This window comes from Sciurus carolinensis, chromosome 13, assembly GCF_902686445.1.
Source record: "Sciurus carolinensis chromosome 13, mSciCar1.2, whole genome shotgun sequence".
NCBI classification, from domain to species: Eukaryota; Metazoa; Chordata; class Mammalia; order Rodentia; family Sciuridae; genus Sciurus; species Sciurus carolinensis.
In genome coordinates this window covers 48,254,608-48,279,762 of record NC_062225.1, presented here as the reverse complement: position 1 = coordinate 48,279,762, position 25,155 = coordinate 48,254,608, and the positions used below count along the sequence as shown (strand labels likewise).

Below are 25,155 nucleotides of genomic sequence, written 5' to 3'. Positions count from 1 at the left end.
GAAAGGAAAGTTGTAATATTACTGAAAGAAACTTCAATTATCTGAAAAATTTCTAGAGCACAAGAAAGTCAAATATTCACCATTTCCTCTTCCTGCTTCCTGTATTAAATGACTCCCATAAAAAACTCAAGTCATTAAAATATTCTTCCACTGTATTAGTGTGCCACAATTCATATAAACAATCCTCAAAGGAATATTTACATGTTCTTCAAATTTGGAAAATCTCTAAATAGAAAGATCACAATTATAGCTGTTCTTTGTCTTCTTTATCAGGGTTACCATTTGTGCTTCATTCTTCTTTAAATATATCATGTGTAAGTAATTAAAAGAAATGGTTATTCTTTCTACTAGTTCACTCCTTGTAAAGATGCTTCTTTGGTCACTCAGTTTCAGCATTTCTTCATCTTATTCAATTCTCTCTTGTAGTTTCCATTACATAATACAGTATGTATTTCTGACATTTTTATTAGGTAATTCTGTTAAGAGGCAGGTCTAAGTTTTATACATTTTAAAATAAATTATAGGGACTGGGGTTGTAGTTCAGTGGTAGATCGCTTGCCTCACACGTGTGAAGCACTGGGTTCGATCTTCAGCACCACATAAAAATAAATGAATACAATAAAGGTATTATGTCCATCTACAACTTAAAAATTTATTTAACAAGAATAAATAAATAAATTATAAAGAAAACTTTTACAGAACTGGGATTGTGGCTCAGTAGTAGAGCACTTGCCTTGCATGTGTGAGACCCTGGATCCCCAGCAAGAAAAGTAGTTTTAGTGTACACACTACTTCACAATGACACAAAAAGACAATTCTATCTAGCCATTCTTAAATGGAGTTCACTACTATGCAGACTCATGACCTTTTTCTTTACTGCTGGGGATAATCTTTAGATCAATCTCATTTTTCTCCCTCTTCATAAATATCAAACAATTGTATAAATTTCTTCATTCATTCAGTGTGCATCCCATCATATCTATTTACTAGATTGTCTACAAATATCACTGTCTACTAATATGGAGTAGCACAGCACTTGATGACTACCAGAAGATGGGTAGCAATAGTTGAACTTGTGTGTGTTGTCCATGGGCTAAGAACAGAAGGAGAAAGTGGACCTGGGCAGCAGGTAGGCATACGTAAGGGGATGACTAATGACTGACCCAGGACCTTTTGGAAATAATTCTGGGAATTACAGCAGAAATACGAATAGATTACATCCATATGAAGCAACAGCACTACATCAATGTGCAAAATTCCATTATGTGGAATTTGTGCCACTTTAAATACAGTTTTCAGTATTCTCATTTATCTTTAAACTGCTCACATCAATGGCTTTCTGGGGACATTTGCTGATTCTCTGCACTGAAAATTACAATATAACAGCTTGATGCACAGATGTCAAGAACTGAAAAACAAAACTTTAAAGATAGAGCACAATTTTCTTCACTTAAAGGCAAAGAGACCAATAAGTTTGTCGACATCACTCATTGGTAAGTGGCAGTATCAAGATCTGAGCTCAGCTTTTGCAGGAGCTCCAGTGCATCACCCATGTCACCAACGTCCCTCAGGGCCACCTACACTGTCACATCATGGGGTCACATTCATTATGAACTTGGGTCAAAGCCATAGCATATCCCAGAAGCAGCTCACTTGCTCTACCTAATTAATGAAATCAGGAGGCAACTACATAACATAATCTACCTTTGGCATAAATTTCTGGTCTTCTCTCTCAGATGTTCCCAATTTTGTTTGCTAAATCTACAGGATGCTGTGGAAATTGATAGTGACTCTAAAACTAGCTCATAGATGAATGTCACAAGATAAGGGAAAGCCAGTATTTTAGAAATTACATTCCAGTTCTTTTTCTGCATTACAGAGGAGAGGAAACAATAGCAAAAAGTAAATGATTTCCTATTATTAAATACTTTTTGTATTTTGCAGGAGACTTCAGCCTATGTTCCATTTGTCCTGCCTTCAAAAACTATTGAAAACCTTTCTTCAAAAATGATTGAATACTAATGGTATTGCAAGATACCATTCTGGGACATGTGGACATAAAAAAATGACTCAAACATAAACCCCACTTCCCATAAATTTACTACCAAATAAGGACAATAGTTGTAAACAGTGAAAGTGGTAAGTGGTTAAAAAGAGGAGAGAAATTGTTTCTAATTGAGACTATGGAAAGATGGAGAAAGTAAACTTTGAGGTTACTGAAAGAGGAGTAGAATTGGAAGTAGGGGATAAGAGGAAAGGATTTGAAGCTGAGAGAATGGAATGATCACAGAAATAGAAAAATCCAGGACAGATACTGGAGAAAAAGAGAAACTGGTCATCTGAGCACTGGGAATAAGGATGTGAGATGGGAAATGAAAAAGAGTAAAGATAAACTGGAGCCAGTAGACTTGTTAAGACGTCATGAATTAAAACAGTTCAGACAAGTCCAAGACTGCATTAAGTTAGTATTTTGTAGTGGGGCATGGGGAATATAGAGGAGCTTGTGGGCATAAGAGGTTTGGTGGTAGAATCAAGGATTTGGCAGCTGACTGAATTGTGAAGACAAGGGAAGAACCAAAGAGGTTTCCAAATCTTCAAATTATCAGTCCCTGGGGAGATGAAGGGGGAATCTCAGCCTTAATGGAAGCAAAAAGTCATACTGGTGCTAATGAAAAATTAATTGTGTCTGGGGGCGTTGACTCAGCAGGAAGGAACAAGTGATATTTCTTCCATTTCTTGGGAGGGTAGACAGAGCTTTGTTAGGAAAGAGCTTTGTTTTGTCAAGCCTGACCTGAGTCTGTTCAGCAACCTAGAAGAGCAAAGTTTCCAAGGATAAAAAGAGCAGGTCAACTGGAGCATAAAGGCCTGGGAAAGGGGCAGGAGATGCTGAGCCTCAGCTGATGGTCCACAGCAACACTGGCAGTGTTGCCAAATCTTCTGATCTTTCAACTAAAACTAGAAATCTCAACTTTTAAATGAAATGTCTATATTTGAATGTCAATTCAGAGTGTTAAAAAGTAACTGCACTCATGGAATAAAATGTATGTACTGTCAGATCTGACCGCAGGTCACCAATTTTCTGACTTCAGATGTCAGATCATGAAGCAACAGTTCTGGACTCTCCTACAAAGGATGGAGCTTAGTAGTGAAGGGCCCAAGAGCGCTGGCCCAATGCTCCTGAAATGCATAATCTCTGGCATTAGTATAGTAGGCTGTGGAGTTAAAGAGCACAGATTCCCAAACCAGACGGCCCATGTCTAAATCCTGGCCCAGTACTAGCCAGGTCATCTAGCCAGGTGCAGTGTAAGCTACTCTCTGAACCTAATTTCTTCAATTAAAAATGAGTACAATAAAACTGTGACCTACCTCCCTTGGAGACTTTTGTTGAATCTCAAGGAAAAAGGAAGGGCCACTCCTGAAAGGTAACTGACACTGGATTTCCACATTTTTTTTTTTTTTTTTTTGCGGTGCTGGGGATCAAACCCAGGGCTTTGTGCTTGCAAGCAAGCACTCTACCGACTGAGCTATCTCCCCAGCCCAGACACTGGATTTCCAATCATCTTGGGTAGGTGAAAGTGCTAAGCCCAATTTAATATGATATTAAAAAAAGAAAGGTGACAGTCCTTGTATCTGGGTGTCAAAGAGAAAGTTACCATGATTCTGTTGTCATATTTCATCTCCATCATAGTATTTCTCTCCATATTATTTGGACTTGTAATTTTCAGACCCTTCTTCCATATGAATTCCTCAGAGTTACTAGTGTCAAGAACAGGTTTTGTCATTTCCTTAAAAAAAAAAAAACTTTTTTTTTAGTTGTAGATGGAAACGATACCTTTATTTTATTTATTTTTAATGTAGTGCTAAGGGTCTAACCCAGTGCCTCACACATGCTAGGCAATGCTAGGCAAATGCTCTACCACTGAGCTACCACCACAGCCCCGGTTTTGACATTTTCAATAACAACTTCCGTTTTTTTATTTTTTTATTTTTATTGTAAACAAATGGGATACATGTTGTTTCTCTGTTTGTACATGGAGTAAAGGTGTACCATTGGTGTAATCATATATTTACATAGGGTAATGTTGTTTGATTCATTCTGTCAATAACAACTTTCTATTGAAAGGAAAGGGTGGAGAAAATGGAGTAAACTGAAACCACTTTTCTATTAAGACAAGTTCTCTATCCTCTTTTTAAACACCTTCTCTTTCTTAACTGATTTGGCATATGACCCTTCCTCTATCTTTCATATGAATCCAACAGATTATAGTGTTTTTGTGGCTGGGCACAGTGTGGATGCCTATAATCCCAGCAGCTTGGGAGGCTGAGGCAGGAGGATAGAGAGTTCAAAGCCAGCCTCAGCAAAAGTGAGGCACTGAGTAACTCAGTGAGACCCTGTCTAAATAAAATACAAAATAGGGCTGAGGATGTGACTCAGTGGTTAAGTGCCCCTGAGTTCAATTCCCAGTACCCCCCTCAAAAAAGAAAAAAATAAGTGTTTTTGCAGATGCATACACACATTATGCATGTACAAAATCTGTGTTATTGGGAACAATCTCTTTAGTCAGGCTTAATTAAATTGATTTTAATCTTATGCTACACAGGGAATATGCAACCTTTATCTTTTTAAAAATCTTTTGATCTTTAAAAAAAAGAAAGAGAAAAAAAAACTTTTAGAAGGTAATGACATATACTTTTTTTTTCTATATTCAGATTTCTCAGAAGTGTGCTGTCTTCGCTCTCTTTTAAGCAGAAGTTATTTCATCCCAGTAATAAGAGTTAAAAGGGGTGGGAGTTCCTGCCTTTTTGCTAATCAAGATTGCTAATTTATTTTTATCCAGTATGAGAAAAAAGAGCCTCTGCACTCTTAAATTCTGTCTTTTCCCTCGTGTTGCCTTTAAATGCTATAGTCATTTTATTCTTCCCAGTAACCATCTGGTTACTTTACTTGGTAGAAAGCCCAAACTAAATTTCAGTATTTGACATAATCACAGCATAAATGTGTGATCATTTGTATATCTTAAGACTGTAACTACAAAGATTATTTCTCATTGACTGTACCATTTCCAGGGATGGAGTGCAGGATCAGATTGATAGAGCTGTATCCAAAGAGCCAACCAACATGTAGTCCCTGTAGAAGGCTACAAAAACAATACTAAATAACCACTTCTGTAATTGTTTTGTACATATTCAGAAATTATATCACAACTAAAATGATGTTATAGATAGAATTATCTCCCAAAAGTCAAGAACTCAAGAAGAGCCAAATCAGAAGCAGCCACTAAAACCTAAAGCACCATAATCCCCAATGTGCTTCTAAAATAGTCAGTCCTCCCATGGGCTGCCCTAGCAAGCTCAACTGTGGTCATTGGCCCAATTTCACCCACCCCTGGCTAGGTGTAGACCAATCTACAATAAGTTTCAAGAGCCTAACCTGTTGATCCCCTATGACCCAGTCATTCCATATAAAGTATAATCCTAAATTTCTAGAAAGTTCACTAAAATGGTTGACAGTTCAGTAACAGGTACTGTACTGAATTCTATGCATTATAATCTGTGTCAGATATTGAAAAATGATAAAGTCATTGCTTGCTCTTGGGGACTTTAAAATTGACCAGAAATCTTATATTTGTCATTGTCTGAATATCTACTATGTGCTTACTCTACTAAGCTTTTTATATGTGTTATCTCACTTAACATTATAGCCTATAAAGTACAAGTAGTACTATTCGCTTCTCCTACTTAAGTGGTTCAGTAATTTGCCCTAAATTGTACAGCTAAGAAGCACTTCTGAGACTCAAATCCAGAGCTAAATGTCTCCAAATTTTGTGCTTTACTCACTAAACCACATTATAACATCAAAAACATCAAATATAAGCAATAGAGGAAGGCATAAATAAATTAATATCAATAAGTTGGATATGCAGTCATTAAAAGTGATATCTGTGACAATTTGTCACAACACAGAAAAATGCTTGTATATAAAATAAAAATACAAATAGGATGTGAATTTGCACCTGCAGAATGAGGGGAAAAAACGGGCTTTTGCATATAAACCAGAGAAAACAAGTCTTAAAAATTTGTCTTTGTTTTTGTTTTGTTTGGTGGGCACTAGATCATCTTTTTTCTTTTTTTTTGTACTGGGGATTGAACTCAGGGGTACTTAAACACTGAACCACACCCCTAGCCTTTTTTAGTTTTTATTTTGAGACAGGGTCTCACTAAGTTACTGAAGCTGGCCTCACATTTAAAATTCTCCTGTCTCAGCCTCTGAGTCAATGGGATTACAGGCATGGGTCACCACACCTGGCACTAGATCATCTTTCCCGTAACAGTTATTAAAAAAAAAAAAAAAGCAAACAAACTTAATTTCATTCTCCTATTTTCTTTCTCTCACCTAACCTGTATATGAAACCATAAGAAGTATGTAACTGGTTTCTATATTAGTCAGGATTCTCCAAAGGGACAGAACAAAAGGGGTTAATGGATGGATGGATGATGAATGGATAGATAGATAGATAGATAGATAAGTAGATAGAAATGAAAGGGGATTTATTATGGGAATTGGCTGATGTGATTATAAAGGCTGAGAAGTCCCATATCAGGCGGTCTGCAGTTTGAAACCCTTGGGATGCTAGTAGTGTGACTCAGTCCAAATCTAAAGGACTCAGACCCAAGAAGCTGGCAACATAAGGTTCAATCTGAGGCCAAAGGCCTAGAACCTGGTGGGGGCACTGGTATAAGTCCTAGAGTACTAAGGTCAGAGAGCCTGGATGTTCTGGGACAGAAGAAGAGTTCTCCAGCCCCAGAACAGAGAAAAAAGGAAACTGTCTTTTCTTTGCTCTTTTTTTTTTTTTCAGTGCTAGGGTTTAAACAGGGCTTTATGCATGCTCAGCAAGTGCTTCATCACTGAGCTATATTCCTAACCCCACCTTTCTGCCTTTGTTGTTATTATTGTTGTATAGCTATCTGGGTCCCTAGTTGATTAGATAGTGCCCACCCATAACCAGGGAAGATCTTTCCCCTTCAGTCTTCAGATTGACATACCAATCTTCTCTGGAAACACCCTCACAGACACATCCAGAAATAATGCTTTGCCAATTCTCTAGAAATTCCCTTAACCCAAACAAAACTATCCCTCACAGTTTTTGGAAATATTCTAAACTTGATTTTGAGATTTATCTATGTTGATACATATGGTTCCAATTTATTCTCTTTCACTACTACACAACATTTTCAATTTTTCATCATTATAAACAATGATGCATAGACTGTTCCTTGTGCCCACGTGTGAGGATTTCTCAAGAGTGCAACTGTTCAGTCATAGTATATGTAGATCTTCAATTATAGTAGATCATGCCAAAATTGGTTTCCACAATGCTGCACCAACATATGCTGCTACAAGCATCCTCTGAAGGTCCGTTGTTGCAGAACCTTGGCAATCATTTGTATGGCTAAATTTTTTGTTGATGTTGTTGTTCTGGGGATTGCCAGTGGTTCTGGATCCAGTGGTTCTGGATCCTTAGTATTCTTCATCTAACAGGGGTTCAGGAATCTGCCTACTCATGCATGCAGACGTCTGAAGATCATGTGCTGAGGAATGTGGCCATAGTGCTTTGCATGTACTTGAGATCATTGTTAGAATAGTTATCCTAAGTATATTTAGTGGTTTTATTATGTTCTCCCCAGCTAGAACATGGGCTGCTGAGCAGCAAAGAAAATTCTATGCACAGTTTTGTTTCCCTAGGACCCAGGTCACATAGAGAACTCAATGAGTGTTCAAGGATATAAAGAAGGAAGGGAAGTAGGAATGACAATTTTTTTTCTTACTCAATCTGCATCAGAGCTTAAGTGTCTGGAGACACATGAAGTTTGTTTATTTAAAAAATGCAAGTCATGCACATATTATTTTGGATATGTATTTTAGATAAGGTAACTTGGTAATATTCTTTATACACAAATAATTTCCAACTTGGACATAATGTCATAATTACATATCAAAATGGACATAATGATATATCAAAGCCTTCCATTGCACAGCATTTTCTCTCAGAAGAAATACACATTGAATACATTCAGAAAAAGGTGCTTTCTGAAACTGGTAAATGATCAGATGCTAGCCGGGAGGGATAAACAAGGAATCATAGTTGGAAATCCTCTACCCAAGTGCCTCAGTTTATAGAAAAGGAAATATGTGGATGTGCTGTGCTTATAGATGATATATCAAAAAGCAGAGTTGGCCAGGGACCAACAGTGAGGCTGTGACCACATGTCCCCATTCCAAGGTCACTACTCTAGCAATTGTTCATAATTATAATCCAGAGTTCATGACTGTCTCCCTGCAGCCATTGTGTAGCCCCTTAGGAAAAAAATCCTTAACCCCAGGGTCCATGGAGAAGACCTAACAGCCCTAACAATTTTAGCAGCCCTAACCATGTGTATGCCTATACACATGGTTATACATACACATGGTTACCTTACATCATTATGGCATTTCCCACCCACTCTTCAAGCACACTCCCCTCTGCCTCCAGCTAATCTTTAATGCAGTTTCCTGCACACTCAGTATCTTGGCTGCCTATGAACATCAAGGAAATGGCTGAATTCCCTCTCTGGGTGAGGCCGAAGAAAGAAGAAATACCATAAACAGCACTAATTCAATAAAAGAAACTGAAACTAGACAAAGAACGAAATCACCATCTCCCCTTTGTCTACCTGGAACTCCCCCAAATCATTTTAAGAGCTTTGGAGTTGCATGAAATGTGGAATTAGGTTTTGGGCTCGTTCTAAGGATGAAGGGACGCTACAGTTGCTGATTCTCAAAGACCTGTCTCCAACCCTAACCTTGGATCCAATGCCTACTCAATGTCCCCTCTTAAATGTCTAGTAAGTAACACTAATTTAAAATGGCCAAGAACCAAATTTGACTCCACCCACTAAACATGCTCCTTTCTCACGATCTTCCCCACCTCAGTTAATAGCCCCACATCTATTCAGAGGTTCAAGTTCCAAATTTACAAGTCATCCTTCATCCTCTCTTTCTTTCATCTTCCACACCCAAGCTATCAGCAGGCATTGTCAGTCCCTCCTCCAAAACATCTCCCAAGTCTGGACACTATTCATCTTCTCTGCACATCTCCACTGATCCCACCCAGGTCGCAGCCACTGCTCCTCAATTGAACTAGTGTAAAAATCTTCTAACTAGTTGCCTTGCCTCTAAACTGGCCCCCAAAGCCCTTTTTAGTACACAGTGGTAACAGCTTGCTAGAGGTGTGCTTGGGAGTCCAACTCAGATCAGACCATGCTGCCGTTTACAGTCGTCCATGGTTTCTCATTGCAATCCAGACAACTTTCTGTGGTCTGGATACCCGGTCCTGCCTGACCCTCAGACCTCACTTCCTTCTACTCTTTCATCGTTCATGCAACATCAGCCACACCAGCCCCATTCTCTCTCTCTCTCTCTCTCTCTCTCTCTCTCTCTCACACACACACACACACACACACACACACACACGAAGCTCCTCATGCTTCAGAGGCTTTTTAGTTGCCATTCTTCATTTGTCTTCCTAGAATACTTTTCCCTCGAATTTTTGCATAGCTGTCCAACCCCCAAACATTTGCCCTGTGGTTATTCTCTATTCTTTACCTTATTTTATTTCCTTGTGACCCTTATTCATGGTTTGATTACATAGTTTTCATATTTCTCTCCTCACTAGAATGCAAACTTCATGAAGGTAGAGATTTTTCGCCCCAGCTCCTAGAATAGTAACCTGCACAGAGCAGTGCTCAAGAAGGCTGGGGATTTCTCTCAGTGGTAGAGGTCTTGCCTAACATGCCTGAGGCCCTGTGTTTGATCCTCAGTACTACCAAACACAAATAAAGGACACAAACAAAAACAGTGCTCAATAAAAATTTGTACAATGAATGCATTTGAATTTCACCTTCTGTCTGCTTTCCCTCTACCTAAGGCTACTCCAGACTGTGGCGTCTGGTAGAAGCTTCACTTATTAGGATTCAAGCCTTACTTATTAGAATTTTGTCATTTAACTCTTTCCCACAAGTCAGGTAAAATGGACCACAGGTCCATGTCGATGCCTTTTTCCAATTTAACTTTGCTAGTTCCCCTGGAAAAAGCAGAGGCCTCACTAGAGCTGGTAGAGGCCTGAGGAAATTTTACACAAGGGGGAAGTTTCATTCTTTTGAAATAACCAGTTTTTGCCCTTGGCCATTTCATTTTATCTTCATCGACATTTTCCCAGAGGGAGAAACCTTTTTGTTTTTAGTGACTAACATTAGTTTTTACTTATCTTTTCAATATTGCTCACTGAGTTCTAATAACTGACATAAATATCTGTGCACGCACACGTGTGTGTGTGTGTGTGTGTGTGTGTGTGTGTGTGTGTGTATAGCAAAGATGAGGGCCTGGACTTTTTAGTTGTTGGAAATGCTGTGTTCTGATAGTCCATGATGCGCATTTAAGGGCCTAAAAATTATAGTGATAGTTCTTGTAGTGAAAGGATGTTGTGCATGTTTATTTGTCTTTGTGTTTTTTTTTTTTTTTTTTTGTGGTGTTGGAGATTGAATTCAGGGCCTTGTGTATACAAGGCAGCATGTTTATTATTTATATTCATAGATTTTGTATTTGCTCTCAAGTAAATACTTGTACCTAGTTCAATAGATTCTGCAGCGGATATACACAAAAACACAACTGAACTGTCATCAAACTCTAAATGATTGAAAGTAAATGGACATGTATGTTTTAATTATTTATACACACATACATGTACATACATAGACACATTATATATGCATGTATATGTGGATGTGTAATGACCCTGGGCCTCAAGAGAGTGTTCTCCATTCTTCTGTTAGACCAGAAAGGTATTTGTTGTGTTGAGGGAGATCCTTGTACCCATAACCCTCAAGTGATTCCTCAGCACAGCTTAGATGTGATGTTTCTCCCAGAGTACACCCTGAGTCATCACCTGTATCTCTTCTGAGATCTGGAGTGTAAAAGGGCATCCACAGCTCTCCCCCATCCAGGTAGGAGAATTAGAAGAGGCAGAGATGAAGGAGGGAAGGAAAGGAAGAGAAATTGGTAAGAGGAAAAAGGCACAGGAGCCAATTCTTCCCTTCCCTAATTACAGTTAGAGGAAGGCAGCCTGAGGGCCTTTTAATTAACTCCCTTTTAAGATCTGGCAAGGATAAAATGTATTGCATTTAGATATGCTTACTTCCGTGGCTTAAATAGCTTGCTTTTTTTTTTTTTTTTTTTTTTTTTTATTTTTTAAATAGCTTGCTTTTTCTAAGAGGAATACAGAATTGGGGAAGAAATTTTAAAGGAAAAGTTTTTCTTGCTTTTATTCTTTTCATAAAGAGAATATGAGAGAGAAATTAAAATACCATAAAATAGTCATACCATTTTCTCCCAGTCGCTAATATCCTACATTAATGTATCTGGGTGTCACAGGGGATGGAGCTATAACAGTGTTATTATGGACTGATTTATGCCCCACCCCCCACCCCAAGTCCATTCATCTTTCGAAGCCTCATTCCTGATGTGATGGTATTTGGGAGGTAATTAGATTTAGCAGAGATCATGAGAGTGCAGCCCCATGATAGGATTAGTGCCAGAATATCACACATGTAGCCATGTTTCTTTAGGCTTCTCTTGGCTTTAAGTTTCTTAGACTTCCCTATCTTTTATTTTTATTTATATATTTTTGGTACCAGGGATTGAACCCAGAGGCGCTTACACAGCCCCAGTTCTTTTTTTTTTTTTTTTTTTTTTTGAGTCAGGGCCTTGCTAAGTTGCTGAGGCTGGCTCTGAATTCATGATCCTCCTGCATCGGCCTTCCAAGTCACTGGGATTACAGGCATACACCACCTTGCCTGCCTGTCAATTTACCTTGACAATTTTGATGGGTATTGGCCTGGTATTTTGTAGAATGTCCCTCAGCTGGAATTTCTCTGATGTTTTTCTCATAATTCGACTGTGATTATGAATTATTGGAAGAAAGACCACAGAAGTAAAGAGTGATTCTTGTCACATAATGGAAGAGTGCATGCTACCCACCTGACTTAGACTACTGATGTTGACCTTGATCTCCTGGCTGTAATTCCAAGTCATTTATTGATTTCTCACTCTCACTTCTGGCATCCTACATCATGTCTCACCTAATATGCCTCCCAGGGCCCTCCCCCAGACACCATTCCTCATTAGCATTATCCCCACAGTCTCAGTTCTAAGCTGTCAGCCCCCTCTCAGCATCCTCCGCCACACCATCAAAGTTGTTTCTGAAAACAAAGCCATAGTTATATTCTATCTCTGGTCAAATATCCCCACTTAGGAACAAAACCTTTGTTTTAGTTGGAAAATAAGGCCCAAAATTTTCAGGACTGCTTTGGACCCTTTTTCCTCAATCTGAACACAAGCTACTTGCCAGTTTGTCTCCAACCTTGAGCTCTGGGTACCCAACTAGCTCTTCTTGCTCACAGCTTTCACTCATCATGCTTCATTGATTACTGTTCATCAAATTTGTCTTCTGTGCCAGTCATTTTCTAGGTCCAGACACACAAAAACTACTAAGAAAGGGTCCCCTGCACTCAAGGAGTGTGGTGCAGTTGGAATGAGAAGCATAGTAACCAGATAATTGCAGGGCTGTGAGGTAGATGAGAAGCATTAATTTGGACAAGTACAAATTGCAAAGGGAGCATTTAGGCTGAAACTGTGGCCCCAGAACCTAGGGGAGAGTACACAAAGGAAGTATTATCTGAGCAAAGATTTGGAGAAAGACAAAAGTTCATCGACAAGAGCGCAAGGGAAGGTCTAGGCATGAGGGTACAGCATGCTAAGGAGTGAGGCATGGCCATTAAGCAATTTAATAGGTAAGTATTGGCAAAAGAGGATTAAGAGCTATATTGTGGCAAAAGAAGCTAAGGAACTTGAATTTTAACCCACAGAAGAGTGTTTTTAAGCTGCAGGTCTTGAAATCTATTCAGTGAGTGATTATTAGCTGTGATTATTTTTAAATGAGATAGAATAGAGGAGAAAATTAGTCTTGAGAAAATTTTATTTCTTTTACCACATATAAAAATGTCTGTTATTCCCTGGTTTACAACATAAGTTATACTTTATAACCTGGATCACCTTTATACAAGTGTGGAAAATACTGCTGCATGGAGTGTTGCAAGGATGTTTAGCAGGGATATGTTTTCAAACAGTGTTTCTCAAACTTTCTTAAAGACAGTAACAAATCAGCATCCTTGTTAGAACATAAATTCCTTGGTCCCAACCCAGATACATAGAGTCAGAATTTCCAGAGGGAAGCCTGGTAATCTGCATTAGTAATGGGCACCCTTGTGAGGGGAGCTTTGGGACCTGGTACTCTCATAGCAGAACAGAAAATAGATTAGAATGAGAAGAAACTAGAAGAGCAGGTGGAAGATAATTGCTATTGCCTGAAAGACAGCAAGACTTGAACCAAGGCAAACAGCAAGGGGAGACAGAGGAGAAGCTAGCCTCAGGAGGTCTTTAGGATGCAGACTGTCAAACAGTGGAGCTGCAGGACACAGGAGCACCCAGGCCTTAAAGGATTGTCTCCTGAATGCCTTTGTGGACATTGAGAATGTGAGACAGAGTAGGTTCCAAGAAAAATAATGAGCTGTTTTTGGACTTGTTGAATTTGAGGTAAAATCTATAATGTGGAGTGGACACAGAGTTCTGGAGACTCAGGATAGAGGTCAGGGTCAGAGATAAAAATTTACGAATCATTAGCAGGGAGGTTAGGTCATGAAAAATGAGATTCTCCAGGAAAGTAGGTGGAGTCTGAAGGGTCAAGCATGACATATGGAGAGCTTGAGCACTCACTGCTCCTCCTCATCAACCTTCAACCTCCTTCCTTTTCTGTCTCTTTTCATGCCTAACACATCTTACAAAAGACCTTCTCACCATCTAGACACAATTAACATTGGCCCTGAGCTATGGCATCTACTGGTCCTCTTCTCCATCAAATCTCCAATCATTCTGGATGAAGGCTGGTGTCCCACTTGCCTTTTAACCCACCAGAGGCGGCGACATGTCTGGATTCCTAGCACCAAGCACACAGGAGGCGTTCAATAAATGTTTGTGACATGCTGAAGATTTAAGGATAATTCATTATTTTGTACTTTTAATTCTAATGCTTGAAGTACAAATAAATTTATTCAAATGGAAGCTACTGACCTATTATAAATTATTGCTGAGTCACTGGTATTATAGCATGTGCCACTGCACCCAGCTTAATATCTAACATGTTTTGACAAAATTAGTCTTTTATCAGAATCAGTGTGTACTTTGTATAATCAAAAAATTAGGCATTTGATTTTTTAAAACATTTTATTATGGTAATTTTAATGCTAATACCATAATATAATAATAATAAACCTCCATGTACCCATTATCTAATGTCAATAATCATCAACCCAGGGACAATTCTGCTCATCTCCACCCCCCTACCTCATTGCATATTATTTTAAAGCAAATCTTGGAAACTTTATCATTTCATCAGCAGAATAGAAGGCTTTTAAACATAACCATAATATTAATATCCAATCTATAAAATTAACAGTCATCAAATATATAGTCACTGTTCAAATGGTCAATTTTCTAATAAATGTAATTTCTTTCACAGTTTTAAAAAATTAAGATCCAAATAAGGCCCACAGGTTGCAATTGGTTGATATACTTTTTTAATTTAATTTTTAATTTGTTGTAATTAGTTGTGCATGACAGTAGAATGCATTTATGCATTTTGATAAATCATATATAAATGGTGTTGATATGCTTTTAAATCTCTTTTGATCTATAGGGTCCTCTCCCTTTTTTGCAAATTATTTATTAAAGAGATCGGGTCATTTGTTCTATAGAGTTTCTTACAGTCTGCTTTTCTGTCATTTGCATTCCTTTAGCATAGTATAATATGTTTCTCTGTCCTCTAAATTTTCTGAAATTGGTAATTGGAATGAGAGGTTTGATGAGATTCAAGTTTACTTCTTTGGCAAGTCTTCATAAGTGGGGCATACTCTTTCCTTGACAAACAGGAGGCACATATTTTCAGGCTGTCTATGGTTTTCTTCTGGTTAGCAATTAGTTCATTCGTTTTTTAGGGGTTGTGAAAATGTTGCACAGACTGAGCATTCCCAACCCCAAACCCCCAAGTTCAAAATGCTCTGAAATCCAGTATCCACACTAAAATCCAGTATCAAATTATCTTTGGGCTCTCTGTATAAGGCGTATAAGAAACATAAGTGCTTTTCATATTTAGACTTGGGTCACATCTCCAAGATATCTCATTATGTACAGTATATGCAAATATTCCAAAATCTAAAAATATTCAAAATCTAAAACACTTCTGGTCCTACGAATTTCAGGTAAACAAGAATCAACCTATATTCTAACCCTATCCTTTTGTCATTTACCAGCTGGATCAGTTCTAGAAAAAGGAGTTTTACCTCATGTACAATTTAGTTACCCAGGGATATAGTTCACATTGGGAAGGCAGAAAAACATGGTAGCATTTATTTACCAGTTTTCAATTCAGTAATGAATTACTTCCCAATTGGCAAATTCTTTGAGCATCATTATGAACTCACAGGTTTAAACATACTTGCTGTGTTATCTGTAATCATGATTGATGCTCAAATTGTCATCTCTTTGGCCATCCAGAGCCTCTTTAAATAGGTTTGCAGGGCCTTTTGGAACAACCCTACTAGTCTTCAATAGCTTCCTCACCATCTATGTGACAAGATGCTTCAGGTTTGTCTTGTTTGCTTCCTGTCCCAGACCTTGAATCAGCCATTTCTCCAGGTGGCCTGCCTCCTTTTGATGGAAAATATTATCGCTATATCTTGTTCAGTTCTCTGGGTGTATTTACTGCTTCTGAGCTGATTAGATGTTGACTTTGAAGTTTGAGGTTTTTCAGACCTCAAACAAGCTAACAGCACAGGTTCCAGAAGTAGCTTACTTGGGTTTGCATCATTGCTCTACCACTTATTAAGCATGTGACATGGGATCAGTTTATCAATTTATCTGTGCTCCTCTGTTGTAAAATAGGAATAGTAATAGTGCTAAAATTCCTGGGATCCTGGTGAGGTCTAAATGAGGCAACTTATGTAAAGTGCTTAGAATAGGGTCTGGCACATAGGGATGTGAAGACAGTTATTATTATTCCTACTATGAGTCTCTTTCTAGCCTTGTCACTGTTGCCTGTTCACACTGTTGGTCATCTGATATGTGACATGGACTTTTATTCATATCTAGTGAGTGATGTGACTTTTACTTTATTTGTACCTAGTGACACACTGATTTTTTTTAACTATTCTTATGTGCCATCTGCAACATTTGTCCTACTAATGTGCTGCTCTAAAATGATGCAACACACACACATATTAGAACATTTCCTATGAAGGAATCCAAGTTCAACAAAACTAATGGCATTCATAAGGGCCCCAAGTGCCAATATACTTCCTGCTTTTTCTCTTTGTCTGGAAAGGGGCAAATTGACAGAAATCTGGCTGGAAATAATGCAAGCAAGAAGTTAAGGTTTTACTTTGTACTGGGATCTTTGCCAAGTCATATTTGTTGGGTCTTTCCTAGCTGAACAGAGGAAGCTATCAGGGGTGGCATTCTCCCAGAGACCTACAGCTCCCTTTCTAATCAAATTGGCAGAGACAAAAGACACATCCCAGATCACACAAATCCTGATGCTTGTCCTGTCTGGAAGCCTACTGATATTATCCAACCTCGATCTATTAGCCTTTGCCATACAATTCCTGCTGGGAGCATTTAAAAGAGTTCAGAACTGCAGACACTGAATGGTCCAGAGTAAAGGCAGTGGAATGTAAGCAGCAGCCCTATGGGCTTTCTTTGGTGGCCCATTCGATCCCAACAAAGCTTCAAGGTCCTTTTTTTCTAAACCTCAAAATCCTGCAGAGCTCTAACAACAACAGTCTCTACAGTGGTTATGATTTGCCTTCTTTAAAACAAAGGCATTTGTTTGCAGTTTCACATGCTTGCCTCAGTGACATATAATTGTGCTGTCATTGCATCAGCCATGCCAAACTGTCTGCAGCTTGCTGGCTAAAAATTCCCAGGATGCACGAAGGCCTATTATTGCTTAAAACTTACTCACTTGTTTTACTCTTTTTTTTCCTCTCTCTTTCTCTCTCAAGCACTCAGTATTTTTGTTTGTCATTAAGATTACTTGGCATCTAAAGCAATTCAAAATATAATTGTTAAATCCAGATGTTTGTCAATAGGAAAGTGTGGATAAATGATAATGATATATTCATGTAATATCTATTGTTCTGTCACTAAAAATAATACAGTGAATCTTTGAGTACTAACACAGAAACTTACTTTTGACAGAAAAAAAAAAAACAAGTTTCAAAATAGGGCTATAGTTGTAGAGCCTGGCATGCATGAGGCACTGGGTTTGGTCCTCAGCACCACATAAAAATAAATAAATAAAATAAAGGTATTGTGTCTATCTACAACTAAAAATATATATTTTTGAAACAATAGTATGAAGGGCTGGGGCTGGGGCTTAGTGGTAGAGCACTTGCCTAGCACATGTGAGGCACTGGGTTCGATCCTCAGCACCACATAAAAATGAATAAATAAAGGTCCATCAACAACTAAAAAATATTTAAAAAAAAAGATTCTGTGGTTTTACAAAAAAACAGTATGTATAGTAGGGTTGTATTTTAATAAGATAATAATATTATACATGTTGCCATATACACAGAAAAAAATCTGAAGATAATCCAGGTTGTTAATAGGGTTTATCTTCAGGGATGAAATTATCATAGACTTTTCCTATATATTTTTAAAGTCTGAATTTTACTTTTGAGTATTACTTTTTCAGTCAGAAAATATATATGTATTTATTTTGAAAAATCAATGTAATAACTTGTTCAGAACACAAAACACATTACCAATTGTAATGATAATTTTAATGAGATTTCTCAGGCAAGTTGTATAATATTAGTAAACATCTATGGAAATAGAACTTATTATTAAAGAAATAAGTGAAGTATTGAAACAGACTACCCTGTCTTCATTGTATTCAAAATAGTTTAATATATATATGTTTAGTAAATATATATATATATATATATATATTTTTTTTTTTTTTGCGGTGCTGGGGAACGAACCCAGGGCCTTGTGCTTGCAAGGCGAGCACTCTACCGACTGAGCTATCTCCCCAGTCCTAGTATATATTTTTATACAAAACTATATGGAATTTAAATTTGATAACTTTAGATCAACCAACCATATTCATTCACTAAATATATTTCTGTTATATCATATGTGCCAGGCAATGTGCTAGACATGTAAACACTAGCTGTATAGAGATGAAAACGATACACTCAGTTTCTATCCTCATTTTGTGGTATGAACAAGCCCTGTGTATATTCTAGAACATCTCAAAGTTAACTAGAAGAATTACTCACTGTATATGAGCATATGAATAAATTATAAGCAAATTAATTGTACTTCTGTTCAGATTTTTATTACTAAGGCAGATTTTTCATGTAATAAGAACAAAGCGACTGAAAAGATGATATATTTCAATAGCATTTTCAAATTTCACAAAATCATCACTCACTGTAGGATATCTGTTCATGTATCTTACATCCCTAGATCAAATATAAAATAGAAAGAACATAAGTAGATGTGAAAGCTTATTATTCTTTCCTACTGGTATTTCAGTTTTAGATGTGAATCTGAATTCTAAAGACATAAAAAAAAGGATAAGTCAAATTTTAAGACCAACTTCCTTAAAGATAAGATATTCTTATTTTATAACCTTAATTCCAGATCTTACCCATGTTTTTCAGTCCTTTCTTTGAAACAAATGAAGATTTAGGGGGAAAATGTAGAAAAGACGAAAAGATCAAGTGAAATTGCATTGAGCTTGTATGTGTAGAATTGAAATTCCTTGAAGATGCCATATCTACCCTTACTCTAGGCCAGGGGTCAGCAAACTTTTGCTGTAAAGGGCCGGATGGTAAATGTTTAAGTTTCTGTGGGTCACGCACAGTCTGTCAAAATGACTCAACTCAGCTGTTGTAGGGCAAAAGCAGTCAAAGATGATATGTAAGCAAATGGTATGACTGTGTTTCAATAAAATTTGATTTATGGACACTAAAAATTACAATGTTATCTTATTTCCACATTATGAAATATTCTTCCCTTGATTTTTTTCATTCATTTAATAACTCAAAATTTATTCTTAGCTGACCTCACAAAAGTCTGATGGCAGGCTGGACTTGACCAGAGTCGGTTGTTGACCCAGCCCTAGGCCAGTACTTGGTACTTAGGATCTGCTCATTGTCTTTCACCTATTTTTCTTTTAAGATGTTTATTTTTCTAATTTATTTCATATAAGCTCTTAATACCACCCTTACCTAATATCAAATGACAAATATTTCCTTATTCTCCCTTGTTCTTTTATCTTATGTTCATGTTTATGATAGATAATCTTATTGTAGTCGAAAGCATTATTTTCTTTTGTATCTTATTTCTCTTCTCTTACACTTCAGATAAACTTTCCCATTTCAAAATTACATAAACAATTGTGTTTTTTTTTTACTATTTGGAGGGTTATACTTTTAAATATTAAACTGTCAGGATTTGGAGTTTAGTCTGATGTATAAGCTAGGGATCCAAAGCAATGATTTTCTAAATAGCTCACCCATTTTACTTTATTGAAATCCTACTTAATCTTCATTCTCAGCTTAAGTGCATGCCCCACATTGCCTTTTAGGAACCCCCAGTTGAAAGCAGGCTCTCCTTCCCCTGAATTCCTCACAGCTCCTCCTCTTCCTCCTTCCCCATGGCTTCTCTGTCATTCTCCTATTATAGTTATCTATGTATATCTCTTCTATTGCACCACACTATGTGCTCCTTGAGAGCAGTGACTGAGTCTTATTTATCTTTGTATCCCCTCATCCAGGGTCTTACACATTTATGGAAAGAAAGGGTAAGTGTTGGTAGCTCTAGGCCCTAACCCCCTAGCCCCTGCTCCCTCTCCTAGAGGGAGAGAAATGAAAACTCACAGCCAGCATGGGACATCTGGGGGATTTTGTGGTGACCGGGAATGTAAGGCAGCTCTTATTTGAACAACAAGGCTGGTATTTATAGAACGAGGTCACGCACTTCAGGCTAAGCAGATACAAAGTGAGCAGAGATGTCAGTCAGGCTCTGGGTAGATAAAGGGCTCTCTGGGCATCCCTCATATCTGTGAGCATCAGGAATGTCTGTGCCACTCCCTGGGCAAACAGGGATCCCAGAACAGGGTTTCTCACCCTTGGTCAACTATGATGACAAAAACAGGGATTGTGAAGTACTTCTGTGTGACTCGGAAAGAATTTAGTGGTATTGGGTAAATGTATACTAGATTCTGGACAGCCTCATCATGCCCTCAACTACCTTAGAGACCTGTAGTAGTAAGTATATAAGACATACTTTCCCTATCATGTTAAATGTAGATCAATATAGATAAAGACAGAGTTTAGAGAAGTGTAATTAAGCCTTTAAAAATTTTTTAAAAATTGGCCCATTTCATTTCCAGCATGGAGAGTAGACCTAGAATTCTACCAGGGAATAGCCAGGGATGGCTCATATAGCACCAAATGTCCAGGATCCCAATTATAATGAGAAACCTAGCAAGTGGAGGTCCGTATGGGAGAAAGCCACTGAACAGCTTGAGCCCTTCAATAATAGATGCAAAGTTAAGGAAATGTCAACAGTGATAATAAATTGCCCAGGGTGACTCAAAAGCAGTTTCTACACCACTGATCACTTCTGGTATTAACTGTGCTTACAAAAGCAAATACCTCAAATTTCTTCCACTGTATAGAAAAAAACAACAGATTCAATATCACAGAGCTAGGTGGACCTTGAATAGGAAAACAATAACTCAGCTTTGATAAGAACATTTATCCATGGAATTTCTGTCCTCTGAAAATATTATGAATACTCCCCCATGACTCTGCTGAAACTTCTAGAAAAGGAAGACCTTGAGCAGTATGATTATTTTGCAGGGACACTCTGGAGTAAGAGGAGGTTACCGTGCAAGCTCTGTGTTAAGTATTTGTCCAGGAAAAAGCAGCACACAACTAATGACCCAGAACACAGGCTGACCCAAGCACCTGCAGCACACAGGATCTCCAAGCAGAGTAAATATCCTCTAAATATTGAAAATGAGGATCACCCAGCCAAGGAAAGAAGATTCTGAAGGAATACCCAATTGAAATCTTAGACTCATGGGGGGCATTAGTTATTCCCTGGAGAGCAACTGCTTGCCTCTTCAGAGACACCGACCAGATGGCCTCTGAGACTCTTCTCACTCCCATTTTCTTATGGTAGATATTCATTCTAAGTTACAATAATATCAAAACAGAACAATCAGGAACACTTTGTGATGCATCACAGCCAATAAAGGCTCAAAATTTTCTTGCTGATGAAGAAAACAAATGTCCCCAAACAGCATTTCCTGATGACTTATCAATAATGCAGACCAGTATCAATTTATCTTAGGAGGCATATATATCCGTTTGGATCCTTTTTTAAATTATTTTCATTCTTTAAATAAATGCCAAAGTTTTTCACTACAGAAATAAAACTGAAAACCAATCTCAAACTAGGAAAAAAAAATATATGTATAACATCTCTCTTTTTACTTACGTGTTTGATAACTTTGAGAAATTTGCTTGTTGCAAATTTGCTTTTTATGTTCCAAAATTTATTTCCCAGAATTATTTTCCAATATTTTATAAGAGAAAAGTAGAATACTTGCATGAAAGAAACCTCTCCACTATAACCTCACCCTTCCAAGGTTTATGGATGTATGTATTTATTTATTTATATAACAGTACTGGAGATTGGACCTCAGGAGCACTCTACCACTGAGCCACTTCCCCAGCCCTTTTTATTCTGAGATAGGGTCTCACTAAGTTGCCCAGATTGTCCTTGAACTTGCCATCCTCCTGCCTCAGCTTCCTGAGTGGGGATCACAGGCATGCACTATGGAATCCATCTCTCTTCCAAGATTTTAAACCAGAATGTGTGCAGAGATAACTGAGAAGCCTTTTTCAAAGATGTCCTTATATCCTAGACCTACAGAGACAGTTGTATTAACAGAAATAACTAAATAGCCATAGCAACTGTGGAAAACAGATCTCTTGTGTAGCCCTTTTTGCAAGTCACTTCCTTTTGTGACATCTCACTCAGCCCCAGAGAGAAATAAATGCTCTCATAACGTCACCCCTTCTAGGGCCACGACAGTAGATTTCCCTTCCACAACCACCTCCCACCCTCCACTGCGAGACAGAGACTCCTTCCAAGGACACAGCATGGAGGGTGTCTGGGGCTATTTAAGGGGAGAGAGTACCCACTGAGTACTTTGGGGTGCTCAACAAAAGTAAAGCCTGATTAGGGTCCAGGTGGGATTGTAAGTGTCTGGTAAATATTAAAACTCACCCTCCCTTCCTTCATCCTGACACATTGATCAGATAGAAACTAAAATCCCCTCAAAAATATTCTGTGCATTCTGGTCCTTCTGACTGCTGCTTTCCTTTTGCCCTGGTGACTGGCTGTGCCGGCAGACCCTGCAGTATGACTCAGCGTGTTGAAATTTGGCTTTGTGGACACGTACAGCTCTCAAACCTGCTTTGACTACTAGCAGCAGCTGACTGCAATGAGTCTCTGGGGACTCTGCTCCAATAGTGATGCTCAAAATGAGTGAACACTAGGACAGTAACTTCCAATTAAATGTTGCTGAAACTCAGAAGAGTGTGCCTTGTCCTTGTGAAAAGTTCAGAGGCTCTGAGAAGCTCCCTTGTAAGTTAGTTTGCTTAGGACTATCTGAGGCCCACCTCACCAGCTTATGTACATTGAGCTGTGACGATGATGATGATGGTGATAACAGCAAACCATACTACTAATAAAGTTATCATTGAGCACTAATTATTTGCTAGATGCTTGGTATATGTTGCCTCATGAATCCCCCACAGCAATACTGGACGATAGACAATAAAATCTCATTTTACAGATGAGGAAGTCAGAGGTCACAGAGTCAAAGTCAAGTGGTGATTAAGCAAGATTAGAGCCCAGACTGTAGGGTCAGGGGCCCAATTCCCAGCCATTTCAACACAACAGGCCTTAGAAAAGCTATACTTTCTACACTAGTATTGTTCTAAATCTAAGCACAGGAAGAAGAAGAAATAGGAAGCCTCAAGTTGACCTCTGAGCTTTATATAGAACAGTATCACCCCAGACACTGGCCCTCCAGTGAACTTGGAGCCAGGCTGCCTCAACTGTGTCTTCAGCAACCCTCCGAGGCTCTTCCAGAACCTGATCTTGCAGTTCCTGCATCCAAGCTGCCACTGGCTCCCAGCCCAGCCTTGCAGCTTAAACTGTTTTTATGAAAACAGATTTCCAAATGGATAAACCTCGAAGATTCAGAGATAGGCCTGCACTTCTATAACTGAATAAATAGCAATTGGAGTGGTGAGGATAATTAAAATGACAGATAATTATCAACTCTCATTCTATAAGAGTTACATTAATCTATAGAATCAAAGTTCTCCCCTGCTAGAGAATTCATCAGACCTGCTCAGGGCACTGACTTCCATGTTTTATTTCTTCTGCTAACCTTCAGCTGGAGCTTATGAAGTAATAAAACAGCTAAAAGCAAAAAGAAGAAGTAGTAAGTCTGACATTTACAAAGATGGGGAAATTGGTCACTGGACACAGGAGAACAAAGAAAAATATGCAACCAGAATGTAGGCAGTCATGGTCCATAGACAGTAGGCCCTGGCCACACTGTGATTCCAGGTCCCAGATGAAGCCCCTGGGCTGGTGTGAGGAGGAGAAGATTGTGCTGTATTATCCCTAGAAAAACAGAAAGGTCCCCATGGAAAGAACCCCCTCCTTGGGTTGGGGTTGTGGCTCAGTGGTAGAGTAGTTGCCTAGCACGTGTGAGGGGCTGGATTCAATCTTTAGTACCACATAAAATAAATAAATAAAATAAAAGTGCTGTGTCTATCTACAACTAAAAAATATTTTTAAAAAAGAATCCCTTCCTTTCTTCTGGGAGGAGAGGAAGTGGTTTGGTCCAAGGATCCTTGGGATAGAAGAAGCCATATTCTCTGCTGGTGGAAGCCTTGCCTACCTAGAGAAGTGGACATTCATAGCCCCAGTCCTGTGGTTTCTGCAGTCTGGAATATGGTCAGATATGGTCAGGCCAGAGTGGTATTAACTCAAGCTTCAGCAATACAAAGATTAAGATCTCAGACGAGGTTGTGGTTACCTTCTTCCTCTTTAGCATCCCTGAAGGCTCAGTCCTTCTCTGGAAATTTTTGTCAGTCTGTCAACAACAAGAAGAAAAGATGGGGCAGAAGTCACTGCTTGGAGGGGAGAAGCTGCTGCAGTGGCCCTTGTTCAAGTTGAACAACATTATGGATTTCCCTTTATGACTGACCGTTCACCCCGACCTCAACCCGTGCATCCCAACCTAGGTAAATTGGTTCATCAACCTAGTTTTATTCCCCATGTGGTCCCCATTCTACCCACTGAGGTGGCCAGAAGCACCTATTACCCTTGTAATAGGAAGGTGAAAGGGAGGTGACTTCCTGTCCAAAGTGATGGAGGGCCTGACTGACAAGCCTGGGATCAAAAGGCCAAGGAACCTCTTGCCTATCCATCTAGTACCAATTGTAGGCTCTTCTCGACTCCTGGGGATGTCTTGGCCACCACACCCACCCAAGTGCAGTCAAAAATAGAATTTCAACTACTTCTGAACTTGGACCCTGGAACTAAGCTGAGTTGTGAAAGATACTGTTATGCTGAGCCTCTTGGGTCCTGAAATGGCTTTACAAACTTGTTTGTTTGGGGAAACTATTTTTTCTACAACTTGATTTTCTTTGTATTTTTGAAAATCTTATTTACCTTTAAAAATGCTAAATATACTATTTATAGAAAATATTGCTAGATTTTTTTTTTTACCCAATCAGCAGTTTAGAATTGTGTGCCTTTACGTTAATCTATAATGAGACAGGCACACTTAGAATATTTTTTGATGCTGCTTTTTCATTCTGGGACTTAGTGCA

At 38.5% G+C, this 25,155-nt stretch overlaps 1 long non-coding RNA gene across 2 annotated transcripts in view; it reads right to left on the bottom strand.

Moving 5' to 3' along the window:
- LOC124962763 (uncharacterized) overlaps nt 1-25,155 on the bottom strand; it is a 59,576-nt gene that overhangs the window by 22,946 nt on the left and 11,475 nt on the right. The window contains exon 6 of one of the 2 annotated variants that reach the window (XR_007104585.1): nt 24,357-24,413. This is a non-coding gene — a long non-coding RNA (uncharacterized LOC124962763). Of the gene's footprint in view, nt 1-23,714; nt 24,414-25,155 lie in introns of those variants that run through there. The other variant, XR_007104586.1, reaches the window with a different exon arrangement.